The sequence below is a fragment of the Patagioenas fasciata genome, chromosome 15 (genome assembly GCF_037038585.1).
Source record: "Patagioenas fasciata isolate bPatFas1 chromosome 15, bPatFas1.hap1, whole genome shotgun sequence".
Lineage (NCBI taxonomy): Eukaryota > Metazoa > Chordata > Aves > Columbiformes > Columbidae > Patagioenas > Patagioenas fasciata.
In genome coordinates this window covers 2775397-2796206 of record NC_092534.1, presented here as the reverse complement: position 1 = coordinate 2796206, position 20810 = coordinate 2775397, and the positions used below count along the sequence as shown (strand labels likewise).

At 43.2% G+C, this 20810-nt stretch overlaps 1 protein-coding gene across 5 annotated transcripts in view; it reads left to right on the top strand.

Moving 5' to 3' along the window:
• The window catches only part of XYLT1 (xylosyltransferase 1), a 276271-nt gene that overhangs the window by 90702 nt on the left and 164759 nt on the right, over nt 1-20810 (top strand). Inside the window, exon 1 of one of the 5 annotated variants that reach the window (XM_071815170.1) lies at nt 11513-11799. The exons of the other annotated variants lie outside the window; for them this stretch is intronic. The gene's annotated coding sequence lies outside the window, so the exon portion shown is untranslated. Of the gene's footprint in view, nt 1-11512; nt 11800-20810 lie in introns of those variants that run through there. 5 annotated transcript variants of the gene reach the window in all.

Genomic DNA, 20810 nt, shown 5'->3' with positions numbered 1-20810 from the left:
GGTATCTGTTGCTATTGGAAGATAACTTGGGTCACCTAGCTCATGAATTGTTAGAAACAACCTGTGTGGGATGATGATATCTCAGAGCTGCTGATTTCTGTTACTACTCTGACTCTTCTTGGCAACTCAGTTGCTCTTACCATGACTCCTTTCCATTGAAAACTTGCTCCTTTATTCCCACGTTGGGCTGCGCTGGCTGTTGCTGTGTTTGTGTTAGCCCAGGGCAGTGGCACACAGAACCGTTCAGCTGCGTGTTCAGTGCCTGCTCCCCAGGCCCTGTTTTTGTACAATCCTGCCCAGCGCTCTGCCGGGCTTTGTAGCAGAAATGGAGCCTTGACCCCTCATCCCACACAACTTGTCTGATTCACCTGCAGGACAATTCATCACTGGCGCAGAGGTGAACTTGCTATTTGGATTTTCCTTCAGTGCACCATGGAAACTTGGTTTCATGTCCAGGTCTGCGGTCCCTCTCTGCTAGCACCTTTTTTTCTTTCTAAAGATGAGATCTTCCTGCTCTCCCTTTCATTTTTTATTCTCACTGATGTACATCTCTACTTCTGTTCGTCCTGCCCTTTACTGAACATAGAGCATTTCTTGTTCCTAAGCATTTGAGTAGCACGGTTTTGTTCCCTTTTTGCAGAGATAGACCAGCTTTGATCAATAGCAAAAGCAAATGGTTGTAGAAATTCACATTGTGTACTTCTTGCGAACTCCGTAGTATCTTTGGAGATGGTACTTAGCATATTGCCTCTGCAAGCATATTTCTGGCCTGTAGCTTTTATTTGTGCAGCGAGAGACCTTGGCAAATGCTTCATGTTTGATATGAGCCCACAGTCCTTTTAGATATTGAATAATATAAATAAAGTCTTCTCAGCGTGGGAAGGTGATGGCAAAATAAGCAAAGGTGTGAGTTTAAACCCGAGGAGTTTTACTAAGTCCCCACATGGGCACTTTGCGCATGGAGGATGCTGTTCTGTGGGTTCACTTGATCCACCCCCAAAGCTGGTGAAATTCAGCTGGTACGTGCTTTTGCTGTGCTTGAAAGCCACCACGAAGAAGCACGTGAGGATTAGTTACTTTGGGCTCAAGACCCAACTCCTGAGTATATGACTTTTTCCAAAATACCGATATTTTTGAACGTTTATTCTTAATATAAATAATACAAATAAACACTCCTTTTAATTGTTCTTTATCTTCAAACAAGTTGCTCTCTCCATGGGAGAAACTGTGTGGTTTTTACTCTAAGTAAAAAAATGTCATTTTTCTATCTCCATCTGATGTGTTACTGTAGTTTCCTCTTTGCATGACAGCTGGAGGGGTCTGAGGTGACAGGAACCAACACAAACTAGTACAGGGAGACGCTTCACAGCTTATGTTGCATTAACAGGGGTTACTTTGCTAGCTGCATCTGTCATGCAGCCTTTGCTTTCTTTGGCTGATTTGTAACGTCCAACTCTTCATTTGCATCCCATTTTTCATTGATGGCATTTTTGCACCATGGCTGGTACTTCTGTGGGGAAAGTCGGTGAAAATCCTGTGCCAAACTTATTAAGAGGTCCTCATCAAACGGAGGTATGGGATAAAAGCAGAGCAAATAGCACAAAGGAATTAGTCATGGCTTTCCACTCCGAGGTGGATTTTTATCTGAAAGTAGAAAGTCCTTTGGAAAGTGTGCTCTGAATTCACTGTGAGCAGAGGTGGGAATAATGAGGGGCACATCTTTTTCAGTCAGTTGGAAAAATTAGGTTTGATAATGATGTTGGCTGGAAGAAAGTGTATTGAGGAAGCTGTCTTGGGGTCCTAAGTAATGTGCTTTGGGAAATAGCTGCTGGATTCCTATTCTCTCACTTAATGCAAAGGGCAGCTGAGAAGGGGTGAGCGTGCTGCTGAGGCCATGGAAAGGCCCAGGCGAGCTCTCTGAAGAAGCTGGATAAAACACGTGCTTACCTTCCCTTTCCCCGTCTCAGAAATTGCTGCTTTCTCTCGAACATTCTTTAGGATACCAGATGCTTTATGAGAAGCATCTTTCCGTGTTGCTTTTCAATACTAGTAATAGGAAAAGGCTGGAAGTTATGCATATGGCTGTAAAAAGGACCAGTGGAAGCAGGGTATAGCACACTTCTATTTTGGAAATAGTGTTGTGAAATACATTTCAGCTTTGGGTATATGGGCATCTTCTCAGAGTACTGCGGTTTGTACCCTACAAGGGTACTATAACATAGTATGGTATAATGGGTAAGTTCCAAATGACATTCAAAATAGTATATACATTATTAAGGGTGAAAGCATTTACATGTGGAAGCAATTTTTTAGGAAGATGGTGATCTTTCTGAAGTTGAAGTCTCTGAAGCAAAGCCTGGAGGCTCCGGGGTCCCTCGAAGTTGGTACAGGTGTCACGGGGTGGCGTTCTGTGGCCTCTGCCGTGCTGGCCTGAGCGGGAGGTGGCTGTGCATGTGCTGTGTTGGGAGCTCGAAGAGGAAACTGAGGAGCTCCAGGAGGAGTTGAGGCTTCAGGTAAAATACTGTCCCAGATGCGTCTGTGTGTGATTCATCCACATCACTGTGCAGTAGCTTTACCGGCTGCTAATGTGTCTAGTAGCCAGGCTCAAGGACACTGTGCTACTTGTTACTTCTAATTTCTACCTTTACAGGATCACTTAGAGTTAAATTAAATCGGGAATTTCCACTATCCTTTAAGATGTAGTGTCCAGTGTGAATTCTCAGTTCCTCTGAAGCTGGTAGAGAAATCCTCAATTACTTTGGAGGCGTTATTTCACCTTAAGGCTTGAAATGTTCACTCCAGCTTTTGTCCTTTGAGTTATAAACTCCCAGCACAGCTGTAAGACCTGAAATATTTAGTAGTAATTGGTAGTGACTGACTTGCATTCAGAGTCACCTGGAGCTCTTCACTTTGACATCTGTTTTCTAAGCTCAGGTTGATGTTTTCTTTAACATTTCTTACTCAGAATCAAGTTCTGTTTTGATTCACATCGCCAAAGAGGCAATACAGATTCTGCCCTTATCTACAGCGGTGTGCGTTGGTATGATGGCAGGTGCGTGGGCATTCTGGGCTAATATTTAGGGTTCTTTTGCCAATGCAAAGCATGTATGGTTTTTTTCCCCCTGCTTATGAAGTACACTTGTCCCAAATGTGGCATAAGCAAGAATATGGCATACATCAAGAATAAATGTTTTTTCTTATACCCTGTTTATTGACAAACCAGCCAGCCTTACTCGAATATGCATATAGATACTTATATATATGTTTATATGCACACATTGCCCATGGCCTGTTCAGAAGCCTTGGGGAGGCAGCAGGTGTCAGCCCAGCCCAGGGACTGTACAGAAAGGTTGACATGGGACTTTCATGCTGCATGAAGTGGCTTTAGACTCCCAGGGAATATTGTGTTTTGTTGCATGGAGGACAACAAAGACATTGTATCTGTGGAGAGTGAATGTTGAGGAAAAAGAATGCAACAGATGGCAAGGTGAAATTGGTGTTCATACACAGCTTGGAGGGTATAGCTTGGGTGCAGAGTTGTGCTGCTGTGCCAAACCAGCTTTTTGCCTCTTAACAAAATTGTTGCTGTTAGTTTTTTGTAACACGTCCAAAAGCTGTTGTGACGTGTGGTTTCAGGTTAAAGCTGTGCAAAACCTTCCGTTCTTTTTTATTTTAAAGGACAATACTTATACTTTCCTTATATTTTAGATGAGAAGTGGTGTCTGCCTGCTACTTTTTTTTTTCTTGTAGCTTTTCTTCTTGGTGATTAAATTAAACAAATTTTGTTTCATGTTTGCAACATGACAATGTACATCCTTGGCACGAATTCGAAATAGCTGGAACAGAAAGCACAGAAAGAGAAAGATTTGGAAAGAAAAGTAGCCTGTCTTTATCTAAAACAAATGTTGATAATCTGGTGACCTTTTTAACAGCATGGAAGTGTCATATCTTGTTACTTACTTGCAGTCTTCTTCGTTATTGAGGTTGTCAGTGGGATGCTACCCATCTCTTGCCAATTTGTGTGTTTCTCCCCCAGTGTTTATGTATGTGTCATCAGGAGTTTGGAACGTGAACAGTTCAGTTTCTGCAAAGGAAAACGAAGTCTTGCTAATCTGCTAGAAGTTATCAGCAAAATAGATGATAACAAGGTGAAGATCTATGAATCTGCGATGTTGAGATGAGCAATTCCAGCAGAGCTGCTGCCAGGACACTGCTAGAGGAAGTACGTTGTCAGGGGACACCTGTCCCTGTCCCCTGCCGTGTCCCCCTGCCCACACCCATGTCACCCGCCCCGTCCAGTTGTTGGGTGCAAAGGATTGCTAGGTCTCTGCTTAAAATCCTGCTAGAAATCCAGGACTGTAGAAGCTCAGAAGAAGTGGAAAACAGGTTTGACTTTCACTCTGTGCTTTCTGCTCTTGCACAGCAAAACCCCAGAAGGCCAGACAGAACATCAGTCTCATTCCTTCATGTTGGGGCTACTTCTAACCTCTGCTTCAAAGGTGTCTAAGTGGAGTTGTTCCTTTATTCCTGAAGACTGATTCTTCTCATGCAGACCAGCATCTCTGTCCGTCACCAACATGATGATTTTTTTTAAAAGCTGTATTAGAAAACTCTTTGTCAAAGAAACTGGCCCTCCTTTCCTGGCTGACTTTTTTCTCCACTTTTAAGAGATCTCAAGTGTATGAGTTTCTTCTCAGTACCAGTCGGGGCATGTTGTCATGAAGAGACTGAGCATCTTCTTTGTAAGGAGTGCTTCAAACACATTGCGGTTCAGGGTACGTGGGAATGGCAGAACCTGGTAACCTCAGCTGAGGTAATGACGGATCAGGAGTACCACCTCGGGTGCAGGGGTTGTGATGCCAGTTAAAACCACACCAGAACCGATGTACAAAGTAACTCTCGTTTATTTACTTTTATGCGTCTGTAATTCCAGTTGGCTGTTGGCACTTTTCTACCTTGAAAAAGCTGAAAGGGCAGATATGACAGCACAATACAAGGGCCTCAGAGTCTTCTCTTAGTGCTTGCGGTTAGACAAGCGTGTTATTTTATGCCCCAAATTAAGTCTTGTAGTAAACCCGGAGAAATACAAGATGACACAGCAAGTGACATGCTGACCATGTTAGTTTATCTTTGTCATCTGGCAGTTTTTCAGAAACTACCACTATATATCTTATTTGTTCTCTATTTTAATAGCTCTTGCTGACACTTTACAGTTGGTTGTGTCTTCTGTAGAGTTTTAAACCCTATTTAAAATGTTGCATCTCAGGGTAAGAATATATACTGAATCAATCACCATTCATGATAAAACAGCCAAAGATGGATAAATTAATACTACATGAAGACTCTCTAGCTCTAATTTTAGAATTTCAAATTAATTCATAGCCTGAATTAATTTTTTTATTACCAAAGCATCAATCATTTACTAAACCATGAGTTGTAGCTCTAACTTCAAATGCATGTTAGAAGTTTCAGGCCCTCTATTGAAGTTGTCCAGTACCTCTGCAGTAACTTTACCTCGGTTAAATTAGATAGTGAGTGATCTTTTGTGCTTGATTCCTGCAGAGAAGTGAACTTTACACTTAAGCCTTGTGAGGAAGACTCTCTACCGATGACTTTTGTTCCGCACAGTGCAGAGTAGCTTCCCTCATTGTCCCGTGTCCCCTCCTGAGTTCAGAGGGTCCTACACTTTATTACTGGGAGCGGGAGAGAGGATCAGACACTGCCAGGAGACCTCTTGACTCTGCAGGAGTAACACTGGGTACAGGGGGACAGGACTCATCAGTTTTACTCTTGCTGACCTTTTCTTGTGGTCTTCGCTGGCCTCTGTGCCTGTTTCTGCATTGAGTCTTTTGTCTCTCTAGGTCTTGTAAGTTTTCTTTGAAGCAGGAATGTTATTTTACTATATGTTGAGCACAGAGGCCCCTGCACAGTGGGGGTGTTCAGGGGCTTTTGTGGCACATGGGTCTGTATTGTAAAAAAGGCAAAGTAAACAAACGGAGAGAGTAGAGTGGATGTGTTTCTGATTTGTGTGTGAATGTCTGTTCAATGGTAGGAAACTGAAGTATGTTACAAAAGAAATGCTTTGCTGTAGTGTTCTGCAAGTTTCAATTTTTCATTATTTTTTTCCCCCTCTTCCTCCCTACATATCAATTGTGCAGCAAAATGCCTCTTCTGAACCAATATTTTGTTGTTTTAACACTAAGACTTTTACGAAGCCATCATCAGAGGCAAACTGCTTGCTTTCTATTCGGACCTCTTGTGGATTTTTTCGAACTTGACTGCAAGACCCTTTCAACTTGCTCACTGTCTCCTGAAGTTGTGCTTTCTGCATTTTACCTTTGTATTCTTCTATCCGATTCTCTTCAGAGCTGTATGTCATCCTATTTGTATCTACATTGACGGAAACATTCTACAATATGCTGTTCATGGATTTTGATTCATCCAGCAGGTTGGTTTGGACGCTGACCGGTGCACGTTGCTGTTTGCTGCTGTCAGAAATGCAGAGTCATGTCAGAAACTGAGCAGCATTTTGTTGCCTAACTGTGATAATTAAACCAATCCTTGAACTGCAATCCTTTTATAAATTTAATTGTATCTCATAGAGGCCTGTTAGTCTGTCAGAAAATAAATTACTTCTTTGTAACATTTTCTGTGAAGATATTCTTCCTGTAACTTTCTGATTATTCATCAGTTTGTCATACTTCTCCTATTGCCATTTATCCTTTTGTTTTAAATATCTCATAAGTTTTGATTGATTTCCCAAATTTTCCTAGTTTGGAAGCGAACAAGTTTGGGATCTCTGGAACAGCTGCTACCACACCAAGCCCTGAGAAATACTGTGGTTTTGAATACTGTTTTAAAGAGAAATTGCTTGGGAACATTATTTTGTTACATAAAATTCTCAGGGATCTCACATAAACATTTAATTCCTACGAACAAAGCTCTAAGCAGATGCTTTATCTGACTCATTCGAAGTTAAAGAAAGAATTAGTGCTCTCTTTGGAGTGAACCTGCAGGACTTTGGAACGTTGCTCTGTTAATGTGATTGATTTTTACTTCAGGGATAAATCTTTCCTTCAGCACCCGAGTGCAAAGGTTCACATGCCTGCATGGAATAACTAAGAGTGTGTGTGATTTCAAAGCCTTTAGGAGGCGAAGGAGCGGAGTGTTTCCAAACAGAAATGCCTGTTGTGTTTCTGTGGGGAGCAGGAGGCCTCATGTGGACTTGGTCAGGGAGAACCTTCTGGTAGGTGTCATTTCGAGATGGTGTCAGATGGGTTTCCGTGGGTAGAGGTGTGCAGCTCTTCCTTCCATGGGCATAACTTGGTGGCTTGATCTGCGTTCGACCATTTATTTGCAGGCACCGCTTGGGATGTGACGCTTCAGTCATCTTGTAAAATCACAATAATACATATTGGCTCATTTGCAGTGTCTCAAAAAGCCTCAGTACAGTTAAAACTGTATCAGTGCAAAGCCCCAGCGGTGCAGAAGAGCGGTGGAGAGCCCATCAGTATTCCAGCTGTGGGGACCTGCCTTGGACAGCCCAAGCTGATGGGCTCTGGATGAGCCCGATTGCCAGCGCTTGTTTTCTGCCAAAATATTCCAGGCATAGCTGATGGAAAAAATAAAATAGCTGGACTTTCACAGAATCCCAGAATGTCAGGGGTTGGAAGGGACCTGGAAAGCTCATCCAGTGCAATCCCCCCATGGAGCAGGAACACCCAGCTGAGGTTCCACAGGAAGGTGTCCAGGCAGGTATGTGGTTGGCCACTGCCTGTCTGTATCTTTGTGTGTGTGGAGCATCTTTAGAAGTTTTGATAGTCTCATCCAAGGTAAACAGGTTGGGCGTCCTGCACATCTGCAGGTTTTATTTCTACTCTCCTGCACATGTACTCTGAAGATGGCAAAGCCGCTTCTGTGGTAATTAGTTATGGGCTATCATTGTGTTAGTATTGATCTCTCAGTTGCAGCAGGTGTGTGTGTTTTAAGTGATGGTCCAGAGCCCCAAATTAGGATATACTTCTCTTGCTCCTTACTATGTTAGTTGGAAATACTTCCAACATAGCTCACCTGCTTAAAATCTTTATTTCACACTGTATGGGTTGGTAACAAGAGCCTTCTGTGCTGCTACGTAGGTAACAAAACGATGAACGCTTAAATGTGAGTAAATGACAGAGCGGGAGTTTTATTTGATGTAGGGGAGCTATTCTGCGCTGGAACATCGCTGTTTCACCTGCCTGTTGAGAAAAGGATGGGTTTCTCCTACGTTTTTTCACTAAGACACTAATTCATGCATGGCTGACAGTCGTGTGCAAAGGGATTGTAAATGGGACGCAGAGGATTCCCCAGAGAGGCTTATGACAAACAAAGCAGCAATGTAGGTTATTGGATATTTGTTACTTGTTTGTAGGTCTCCTTTTTTAAACGGGAACTTTAGGGATGTAGCACAACTGCAGATTTTGAAATTCTAATCCTTTGGATAAGGTAGCTGGCGTATCTTTAATGAAAACTACATTGGAAAGCGCTAGGACTACCTTGTTCCTTAGCACTTGAAATGATTGATGGAAGGAGATGAGCAGAAAAGCAAGCAGCAGAGGATTATGTTTCAGGGTAGAGTTTAAGCTTTTGGGAAGAAGATGATTTTATTTTTGCTGGAGTGCTTGTCGTGGAGATGACGTGAGCATTTGGTACTTCACTACGCTCTGCCAGCTGCAGCAAAACAGGTGGATGCTCAATAAGATGAGCTCACGTCTGTGTTTCTTGTCAAAATCCTTCTCAGCCTCTCACTTCTAAACTTCCTATCTTAGGTGGTTTTCTCACGTCTCTAACCCTTCCTCTGTTTTCCTAATTGCTGCCCGGGTGTGATCACTGTTCTTCATCCTCTAACTGCCCCGGATCAGCTCTGGAGCCGCCCAGCGCTGGCACCTCTTCTCCTCTTGCTGGGGACACTGGGACCGGCAGCAGCACACGCAGTAAGAAACGTTCAGGGATGATGTGTCGGGCAAGTGCTGTCACAGAGCCCTGGAAAGGTGACTCTCAAAGGCCTTGATTCTGCCTCCCACAGGGGCAAAGTTTTCTACCGGGAACTTTCCTAATGGTTGTTGACAAAGAGAGTGAATTCTTGAAACCAGCATTTCTTGCATAAAGTAACTGCCTGTATTTTCAACCATCATCTATGTCTTGGCCAGCATTTCTGTAAGGAATTTCACAGACTAGATGGTTAGTGTAGAAGATATGACCAGTTATTTATTCGTTGGTTTGTCTGATTATTTATTGATTTATCAGGGCAGCTGACATTGGAAAATGCTGTTTTGCTGAGAACAGCACACCTGGCATGGGTGAAAACTCAGTGTAAGATGTTAAATAACTGGAGACCACAAGAGGCACTACTGCATTGCTGCTCTCCTGGCATCGTTGTCATCTTTCATCCTATCCTGTTAGTTACAGTATAGGCTGAATATACAGTTCCTAGTAATAATTATACATTAATAATGTGTACAATTAGATTGACAGAGTAGAATTTTTGACATCTTTGAAAAGCATAGAAGACATTTAAGAAACTTTATCTGGAGTTTTCAAAGAATTAAATTTAATTTTTTCAGCTTCTGTTTCATATTAAGAATTGCAGTTAACTTCAAAGCATCAGACTTGATTTGTTCTGGAAGATCCATTTTCTGTCCATGTCTGCAAACAATAGTTGAGCAGATCCATACTTCAACTCGTAACAATAGTGTCTGGGGTTGTGTTTTATCATTTCACTGTGTAGAAAGGCATAAGACAATGTCTGTGTTTTTACCGAATGGAAAGAATTTTGTCAGGAAATGTCTCCGCTCTAAATACGTTCACGTTTTCTTTACTGCAATCAATACAGTTATTCATGGGTTTCTGCTCCCAGCTCACTCGTGGCTATATTTAACATATGTCATTGTACTAGGCTACATCGTTTTAAGAAGGCTTTTTATTGTTGTACAGATGTGCGGTGCAATGAGGCCGGTGTTGTATACAGCCAGGGCGCTGTATAAATCTGTCCGCTGCTCCTGGACCGTGAGCAGGGCGCTGTGCGGTGGCTTTTGCTGCCGGCTGATGTCTGTTTTAGATTCCTGGCGTGGCTGGAGCCAGCTCAGCACGTCACCCTCGCTGTGCGTTCAGCAGCCTCGCAGCTTTGCATAAATAATCGCTCGGATGATCCGCATAGTTTGTGCGGTGCTGAAAATAATTTGCGTTTGCTGTTGATGAGGCATTATATATCCACTTGTGATGGCGTGTCCTCTGTTGACAGAATAGGTTTTTGGCTTTTTTTCAGGAATTTTGAGCCTTTTGAAGTGGAATGTGTTAATGTTCAGTGACTGCTTCGAAAGGGCAGTGGTTCCACACGCACAGTTAGGAGCATCTCTGCTGGTTTTATTGCCTGGCATGAACCAACATTACACATTCTCCCTCTCATCTGTTGCCTCCAGATGATTTTGTGTTAAAAAGCGATGCTAGACGGTAAAGTTAAGAGACTTAATGTGAAGAGCGCTCCCAAGCTGAGCTTTGGGATTTTGGGGGTACATATCTGCAACCCAGTTCTTATGGGTGCCAACTGCTCACGGTTTTCAAGAACTTCAGTAAAGACTGAAGATCTCTGGCACCATCCAGAGGGCATTTGGCACTTTTTAGTAAGGTCCCAGTTGAATATTTTTTAACCCTTGTAATTTTGAAGAGTCTGTGACACTCAGGCAGATGGATACCACCATTAGTTTTGAGTGAAGCCTGGCTCCTTTTGAAAACTGGGATGCCCTAGTTTCTCATGTGCTTTTTCCCCTTTAGTAGCCTGCCAGGATTATCTGCAAGAGGTTTTATTGCTCCATTCTGCAAAAATGGCATTTAAACAAAACAAAAATCTGATGTATTGCATGTTTACTCAGGAATTGCTGTTGTGCGTGGGATCTGGAGTCAACACCTGATTTCCTCTCTTGGTGTCTGAGCTGGCTGAAAACCAGCTTTGATTAATACAGTGACATTTCCACCCAACTATAGGTAGGAATGAAGTTAATTTTTTTTATTGCTAACTTTATACCCATACAGTTATGATGTAACAATGTGGAGTTAACGTTTGTACTCATTTCAGGTATCATCTCTTTAGGGTAGAACCATATTACGTTCCAGTTGCTCTGTTGCAGACTAGAGATTGCAATTTGAGAAGAAAATGGGGCTGCAACTGCTTTTGAAATGCTGTCCCGCCTGTTTTTGTGGTGAGCCTTTGAAGTTTCCAGGGAAGAGAGCCCTCAGGTGAAGGAGCTGCCTCTTCTTCAGCCCGTGGTATTTTGCTGAGGTTGGGCTGTAGTATGAATTTGAAATACCTCAATCTTTTGCCATCAAATTGTTTTAGATTGGATTAGGTTAGAGTAATCCACTTTATAATAATGCTGGAAATCTGGTAAAATGACAGATCATGATTTGATTATTTTTTTTTTTTCCTTTCTGTGTGTAATACCAGCAGTAGCAGCAGCAAATGCTTCAGAGATTGCAAGAGCAGTAAGACTTGGCTTCGTTGCATTCAAAGCTTGCAGTAACCACTGTGGCAAATGAAGCCTCCTGCCTTTCCCTGACCTCAGTGCTCGTGCAGTGCCGTGTAAACGTCACCACATCTGCTGAGGAAACTGCCCAGGAAGGTGCGCCCGAGGCCGCGCTGCGGGCTGCTGGCAGATCTAGGATAAGAAATCAAGACCTCTTGACTACGTGAATCTGCTCTCATTTGTCTGGATCCATGCTTTCTTTTCATCAGAGACAACACATATCTCTCCACTCCATCCACAGGTAATATTGCCTTTAGCCATTGCAGAAAGACTCGGCAGTTTTGAGAAATTCCAAGTTATCACAAAAGGAATGAAAAATGCGTTGGAGTTGCTGGCTGGCTGTTAAAATGATGATGCGAGGGTGGGGATGGTGTTGGAATGCTGTCAGCACCTGATTCAGTGTGTGTGCGTGGTCTCAACCAAGCGGTGGTCTTTCAATTAGAGGTTTCGGTGCCCTGTGTCCCTCCTGGCCGCAGGGACTCTGCTGGTCCGACTGCAGAGAGCGACAAACCTGTTCTAGTGGAGCAGCGCAGTTCCTCATGCTGGCAACTCCCTCACCTCAACACCATTGTATTAACCCTTCCCCCTATTTTTTTAAGTAAGCAAGCTAAGCCTGCAAGTGCTAGTACGACTTCAATGCCTGAAGTGATACGGTTATTGCATGAAGGATTTCTAATTCTGCTAAAATCACAGCTGGCCGTGGTTTGCATGGGGGCATAAATTAAGTTCTGCAGACAGTGCAGTGTTACCTTCCTGACATAAAAGGGTACGTCAGGCAGAAATATTTACATACAGCCTGCAAAAATCTCAAACAAGTTGTCTCCTGTTACAGGCTCTGTGTAGGTTGGCTTAAGTTATTAATAAAATTGCTTATCCTTGTTATTTACTGATACGTAGGCAGGTAATTGGTATGATTTTGTGAGCTACACAACCGGAATTGTTCTTGGCCACAGTTTTGAATGGCAGCATATAAAAGTTGTTAAGAAGCGTCTGTATGACCCTGAGCTGGCTTCGTGGCCAAGGTGGCCGTGCTAGGAGGTTCACCCGTGACAAGCGGTGCTGCGGGATTCCAGCTGCTGGTGGGAGGGTGCAAATAACAACGTGTGGATCAACAGCCTGTGAGTGATCAACTTAGCCCTGTCGCTTTTGTACGAAATGGACTGAAGAGCTTCTGTGCTACATATTAAAGTGTGGCAGGGCTTTGCTGCTTTTTAGCTGGAGGTCCTTTTTACCAGTTTATATTTTCAGAATACTCCGCAGTGGCATGCCTCAGACTTCTGCTCTTTCCCATAGTCATACCCGACAGTTAAAAAGACTTGTGGATTGTGGGATATCTAATATCGCTGTTTTATCTTTTGCATCTCATTTGGTGTTTTACGTGCTAGACCATGCAGGATGGGGTGGCTCTTGGCCTGGTTTTCCCCAGGAGCTGAGCAGTGCAGAGTGCTTCTCCTTCACCCCATCTTATCAGTGCAGGCTGCTTCTCCTCGCCCCCAGCTCCCTGCACTGCTCACGAGCTGCTCAATGTATTTCTAGTTCCCTTCTACTGCTCTTTGCAACTCCCTTGTTGCAAAACTGGTCCCGAGCTTTGAGCTTCTGTGAGGTTGTTTGGATTTGTATCTCGCAAGGCAGTTCTGTTTCTGGGCTCATTTGCAGTCATATGCTGGAAGTTAATTTTTACTTTATGGCTACATGGAAGAATATAAAATCAAACATCAGGGTAAATGGCCGCAAGAGAGACCCACGGTGAGAAACAGGCAGGTTCCTGTGCCATGGGGAGGGAAGCAGCAAAAAATCACGTTGCCCTCTTCAACTTTTTATTTTTCCCCCCGAAAAATCTTTTTTCCCCACCAACCCTGGGCCCCTCAGTTCCAGAAGGACAGGGAACTGCTGGAGAGAGTCCAGCGCAGCCACCAAGATGCTGAAGGGAGTGGAGCATCTCCCGTGTGAGGAAAGGCTGAGGGAGCTGGGGCTCTGGAGCTGTTTGGAGAAGAGGAGACTGAGGGGGGACTCATTCATGGGGATCAATATGGAAAGGGTGAGTGTCAGGAGGATGGAGCCAGGCTCTTCTGGGTGACAACCAGTGATAGGACAAGGAGCAGTAGGTACAAACTGGAACACAGGAGGTTCCACTGAAAGATGAGAAGAAACTTGTTCCTGGTGAGGGTGTCAGAGCCTGGCCCAGGCTGCCCAGGGAGGTTGTGGAGTCTCCTTCTGTGCAGACATTCAAACCCGCCTGGACACCTTCCTGTGGAACCTCAGCTGGGTGTTCCTGCTCCATGGGGGGATTGCACTGGATGAGCTTTCCAGGGCACTTCCAACCCCTGACATTCTGGGATTCTGGGATTCTGTGTGAAGTGGTGTCCTCTAACGAGCATAGTGTTATCCAGATGATGGAGCTTTGTTCAGGTTGCAGCATGAACAGAGATTTATGGTTGTTTTACCTAAAAATTAAATAGAACTGCCGCTGAACTTTCTTTCTGCAAACAGAATATTTATTACAGGAGGTCTTGAAATTTGTGATTAAATGCTTACATTATGAACTTTGAACTTAGCTCAGTATCTAGGCAATATACTTTGAAATATAACCTTGCTAATTGCTGGCAGTTGAGAAGGTCAGTTATGTAAATAATTAGCAGAATACCAAACCAACAAAACAAGTCAAGTCAAATGTATTTGCTACTATCAGTCCATTATCTGGATGAAATTGTAGCACTGTCTGATGTCAGCTCAGCAATATTTAAATATACAATCATGCAAAATTTTAGCTCTGCTATATGTTGAGTATGCCTGTATTTCATATTGTGAACTTGAACGGGCTTGACTGTGTCTGTGTGTCCATTAGAAAGTATTTGGAAAGTACCATGCAGCATCTTACGGTTACACTAAAACTGTTCGTGGCCTGCTAAAAATACTGTGGTTGTTGTTTCATGAAGCATAGCCAAAAGAGAAAAGCTTTGGCTATTGTTTTGCAAGAATTATAGACAAAGTGGTGTGTAAACATAACGAGACAAGGTGGCAGATCTTCAACTGGTGTCTCTCTCAGGTCTCAGCCGCGTTCTGAGCAGCTGAAGGTGGATCTGTGTCTAAGTGCTGATGTCCAGAGTCAGTCCAGCTTGCTTTCCCAACAACCGTTCCTGCCTGGCCCTTAGTGAAGGAAGTTTTTGTCCAAGAAAAAGAAGAGCGAGGCCCCGTAACTTTCGTAACTGCTGTATTTAAAACCTCATAATCATTATTCATTTAATTTGGCTGCCAAACTTTTTAATAATCCCAAGTGTGAAGGTGTCACTGGGACCATGGCAGGTGGGCGGCGTGACAAGGAGCCCTGTCTGCCCGTGCGCTCTGCGCCTTGGCAGGCTCCTTCAATGGGCTCCTTTCACCGACGTGTAAAACTTGGCTGCCGGGAGACTTTGGAAAGACACACTGCCTTGCTGTTCCACAAAGAAAATTGTTGCTCCTCAGGGAAATAACAAAGTTAGAGCTCTGGTGCCAAATGTTATAGGATGCCGGCGCTGCGAGTGTTTGCATTCTGAGTGATCTCTGCCGGGCCATTAACAAGGACTGATTGTGCAGCAGGAAAGCGTTTGCTTTGCCTTCAAGACCTGTGCAGCAGTGAGCAGAATTGCCATTAGAGTTTATTCATTGCCTAATACTTTTTTTCTCCTTAGATACCATCAGCTGGCATACTTGCATTTAAATTGGGAGAAATTAGGTTGTAATAGATTGCTGTGAAGTGACATAATAATCTCCCTGTTCAGTAAAAGTCTGATTTATGTGGCATTGTTTTCATCCCAGGATGTACCTGTGAAAGGAAAGAGCATCCTAATCGCTCCTACATGTCATGCAGTAAGAAAGTGGATTTTGGAGAAGTTAATGCTAAAAGCAAAGTTGTTGAGTAGTTAAAGTTATTTATAAAGTGTTAATCATTTTACAAAATACTTTTTTTGGCTCCTGAGTAGGTGATCACTCGTGTTATTGCTTGTAGGGCTTTCTGTTAAAGCTGCGTTTTAAATTTTTCATCAGAAATCAAGCTCTAGTCTTTCTTGCTGCCTTAACAGCGTTTTCGAAAGCACAAAAGAGAGAGGTTTTCAAAGCTGTTGTGACACAGAATGGGAAGGAATAGAATTCAGTCCGTCAGGAGCTTTGCGAGAACGTTGGTTAGGAAAGCATCCCAGTGTTTCTCCAGGGAGAAGAGGTGTGGACGCCTTGAATGCCCAGTTACTGCAGAGTAATGCTTTGAAATGGGGAGTTCCCTACCTGGCGGGAGAGATGCAGCAAAGGATTTGGAACCTCCCAGCGGTAAAGAGGTGTTTTGGGCTCAGTGGGAGCAGTGCTGCAGCACAGCAGCGTTTGAACGTCTGCGCTGCAGTGTTCAGGAGGAATAATGCTCCTTTCTCCCCGCACTTTTGCTGAAGCACATTTTGAAGTACTCATCAATTACATGTTTCAAACCTTACTTTGTCATATTTTTTTACTCCCCATCAGTGATGTTTTCTCATCCCGAGCAGTTATGTCCAGATCTGTGCTGTAATTGGCAAGTAAAACTTTGTGAGCTCTATAACTTAAATTATTGGTTCAGACAGGAACCCTTGAGCAAATTACTGGCAGGTGTTAATTGCTAAAATTGTACCCAGGATTAATGGAGATCATCAGCTTAGCAGATCTTACAACTGCAGTGTGTATTTTAGAAAAAGTATAAAAATTGGAGAATAGAGGTCCTTTCCATTTTTAGCAGCCCCGGAGAGAACCACACATTGAATTCAGATATAAAATGGAGCAGCTTTATTGTCTGAGTAGAATTACGGCTCATAGTAGCTTTGACCAAAATACTTGCCGGTAAATCAGTGTTACAAGCTATAGCACGGAGTTTATAGACTGTAGTGTCCAGCACTGCACTCAGATGGTTTTTGTTGTGTTTAATGACTCGGTTTGACTCTTCTGTAGATCATGTTTTGCGTTAGTACATTTAGCATGTGTGTATCCCAGCCTGCACACAAAAAGGGCTATGCTTCCATATCCTAGCAGAGGATTTTCCAGGATCATGTGGGAGTGTTTTCCATTGTTTTTCTTTTTTCCTTTCCTTTTTTTTTGGCTCTCATGGCATTAATTCACACTTTCTTGCCCCTGTTTTCAAGGTACAACAGTTTATATGTACTTCCCTTTGAAATTTCCTTCTTTCACAAATGATCTGCTTGCTGTGGGTGAAAACTGCTGCAACATTTGTTCATGCAGTAGGAGCAGCTTGGTGACTTTTCAGGTATACACACACACCCTTTCCATCTCTCATCATTAAATCCAACAGTGGATCTTTCATTACTTCCAGAAAACTGTGGCCAGGATTAATATGAACTCATCTTTCATCAGAGGATGGACCAGACTCTGTTCAGTGGTGCCCAACGCCAGGGTGAGGGGCAACGGGCACAGACTGAAGCACAGGAGGCTCCATCTGAACATGAGCAGAAACTTCTTTGCTGGGAGGTGCCAGAGCCTGGCCCAGGCTGCCCAGAGCGGGTGTGGAGTCTCCTTCTCTGAGACATTCAAACCGCCTGGACCCACCTGTGTGATCTGCTCTGTGACCCTGCGTGAGCAGCCCTGGGCTGGGGATCTGCAGAGGACCCTGCAACCCAGCCAGCCTGGGATCCTGTGATCACCTTAGAAAGGACTGAACACCCTTGGTTTGACTGACAGATTTTGTGGTGGAAATGTTGTCTTTCAAGCTGTTCAGCAGAAAAACTTCCTTGTTATCTCTGTAAAAATAGAGTTACTCTTTGTGTGAGATAATATTGAAAAGCTGCATTATTTTTCAAATATAGGGATCTTGTCATTTATATTTTGAGAGGTGTTTGATATATGTTCCCTTTTCTTAAAGGAACTGTTGCTCCTGGAAGCTACCAGCAGAATGAGTTGAGGTATGTTTCCTCTTAGATAAAACTGGAATTCCTCTCTGCAGCCTGTCAGTTGCAGAATATTTAGAATGAGAAACACCTTTGTTTAATTTTTCTTATTTTTTTCTGAAATGCTTGCTTCCTGGATAATATTGCCATGAGCAATGTAATGTTCAGCAAATTATCTGTCTCTGACAGAGCAACAGTGTTTATGCTGTAGACCAGTGATGGTATCTTCAAGAAGAGCTGTTTTATGTATAGTAATTTGATTTTGGATAATCAGTCTGTACTCATTTCCAGAAGTGCTGGGTTTGTTCCAGCAAGTAGGAAACTTCACCTTATTCTTGGGTGAGAACCTGTCTGCAACATCCCGTTAGTTTACAGTTTCCGTGTTGCTTTGCTTTAATGTGTCCTGGCGGAAATTGAAGTACATACTCCTCAGATTTATTGAAGAAAAGGAGACAAAATGATAAGTTTCCCCTGATCCAGGGTGCTGGGAAGATGTCAGGCTTGTGTTCAGACTCTTCCTGGTCACCTTCAGTTGCCTTTTCAAGGCAATTCATGGTTCCCAGGACAGTGAAAAAAAACAAATAAAACAAAACCAATAAACCCTCAAACGCCACATTTTTCTCTGTGAGCATCCCACAACAGTTATGTGCAGGGCTGGGACAGTGAAAATTTTGCAAAATATTATTTATTTTGAATATATCATTGTGCATGTAGTTGTGAAATTGTGGTGCATGTAGGTGTAGAGCAGCCCCTGAGACAGGGAGACTGAGACTCATGGCAGTCATAGCTCACATAGTCCTTCTAATCCTTACCTTTTGGTAGCTCCCAGCCTTTCAAAACCAGAAGTCAGACTATAGGAATAACCCCAGTGACACTGAAATTCAGCCCAGAAAAGGGCTTGTTCTGCATAAGGTATTCAAATACAGAGGAGTGTCAGTAGGAATCTTCTTCAATAGCCTTACGCGATGATTTCCTGCTTCCAGGAAATAAAACATAAAAAGATGAGAGTTTGCTTTTTGATTTGTGTCTTGTGTGGTCGGCGTGTGTGTGTTTGTTTTTACTGGGTCAGCAATTATATCATAAGAAGGCTATGGCTGCGGTGATTAAGAACTAGCAGAATGTTTATCAACCTACGAAAGCCACGCCATCATACAATTAGTGAAGTGGAGCCAAGTTGGCCTTTTGTCTCAGCGTTATTGTACAGATTTTTCATTCAGAGAAGTAGAATAGAGAGTCAAATTATTGAAAATAGGTATAACTCTACAACAACCACCTTGAGTGACCCGTGCATTTGTAAAGGTGTATATTTGCACAAGCAAATGTGGAAAATTGAGAAATGCTGTGGGTAGTGGAATGCTAGTGGAATAATAGACTTATAAAGGAGCTTTTTCCTATGGGATATTCTGCGTACATTGTGTTTGGATTATTCCACAAAGATGCTGCCCTTAAAAAAGCAGTCAAGTCAGTAGAAGACCAAAAAGAAATAGGTTCAATCTCAAATAATAATTTAAATCCGAAGCCAGTTTTAAATGCTTCTGCTGCAGTGATGTCCAGCTATCTCCTGTACCATGCATGTTATGCAAGAGCTTTACATTTTAAAGCAGGATACTATGGGGTTTGATTACTGTAGTTTCAGGCCAAAAGCTGAGCCCTTATAGCTAAATTCAATACCTATTTTTGTGTCAAATGTGACTCTGTCACCTGGAGCTAATAAGCTTTCATGTCAAAATATGTTGATATCCTCATGGTATGTCTTCTGCTCTCAGCATAACCTGAGAATATTGTAGCTCTCATGTACTTAAGCATCTGTTATATTTATTTAGATGTGCTATTACAGGATTTGCAGATAGCCCACAAATTCAGCCTTTGGCCTCCCCCAAACAAGATACGATGGAGAAAGACCCTGCAGTGCTGGATCCCGTGTGCAGTGATAACGTACTTGTTTACATGGGTTTTCAGGCTGCATTCAGAGATGCTAAAAGCGTAGACAGATTTCAAATGATGATTTAATTGTTTACAAGTGAATGTTTTCTGCAGCATACAAAAGAGATGAACTAATCCCAAAAGGCTTTTTGATATAACTTGAACAGATGATTTCCTGACATTGTTATATATCCTGGTTTAAGGCAATGAATAATTAGCTATTTAAGTTAAAAAAAAAAAATACCTTGAGAACTGGATGTCAGCTGAAAAGCTGTCAGTAAATTTGGAACAGCTTTGCATGTCAAGTTGATTATAGCAATGAATAAAAGGAATTACCAGGAAAATGAACCATGCAGTGTGCAGTTTTTAACTTCAGTTTCCCCACGGTTTCCCCCGTCTCATTCTCCCGATTCCTAGGGTGCTCATGATATTATCAAGATGGGGAGTTCCCTTTCACAAAATCCCTTACTGTGGGCGACTCTTCCTTGCTATTTACTCCACTTCATCAATGTGCAGTCACTTGAAACTTTACATTCAAGGATTTTCCCCCTCCAGACCCAAGTGCCATTAATAGAAACTTTTGTCTGACTTCCCAAAATCTGGAAACCCACGGACTGCACAGCATGGGTTCCAGGCCCTGCCTGGGCTCTCCATCCTGCACGCCCAGCGAGCTGCTGGGTTTGTCCTCCAAAACAGGTTATTTTGTGTTTTCTGGAGTGGATCGGATGGGCAGCTTCTCTGTGCAGTTAGGAACAGAGCAGTTGTGAGGTCTGAGCTGACCAGTTTGCAGGCTTAGTGGGACAGTATCAAGAGAATTGCAATAAACAGTTTTGGAGGCTTTTTAACAAGAGCATTAATCACAGAATCCCAGAGTGTCAGGGGTTGGAAGGGACCTGGAAAGCTCATCCAGTGCAATCCCATTGCCCCTTGTCCTGTCACTGGTTGTCACTGAGAAGAGCCTGGCTCCATCCTCCTGACACTGCCCCTTTCCATATTGATCCCCATGAATGAGTCCCCCCTCAGTCTCCTCTTCTCCAGCTCCAGAGCCCCAGCTCCCTCAGCCTTTCCTCACACGGGAGATGCTCCACTCCCTTCAGCATCTTGGTGGCTGCGCTGGACTCTCTGCAGCAGTTCCCTGTCCTTCTGGAACTGAGGGGCCACAACTGGACACAATATTCCAGATGTGATTAAGTTGGTTTTAGTCTGAACCCTGTATGTCAGTGCATAGAAGGGCACTACGGACATACAACCTCTTAAAAATCTGGTTTGTTGAAGTGGGTGGGACTGAATTAGCATTCTTTGAATTATTCAACTTGAAAATAGAATCATGCATCTGTGACAGTTAGGAATTGAGTTGGGCTGGATCTCCCAGCACATCCCGGTGTGGCAGCAGTGCTGAGTGCAGTGCGGTGAGCAGAGGTGGACGGGGACACTC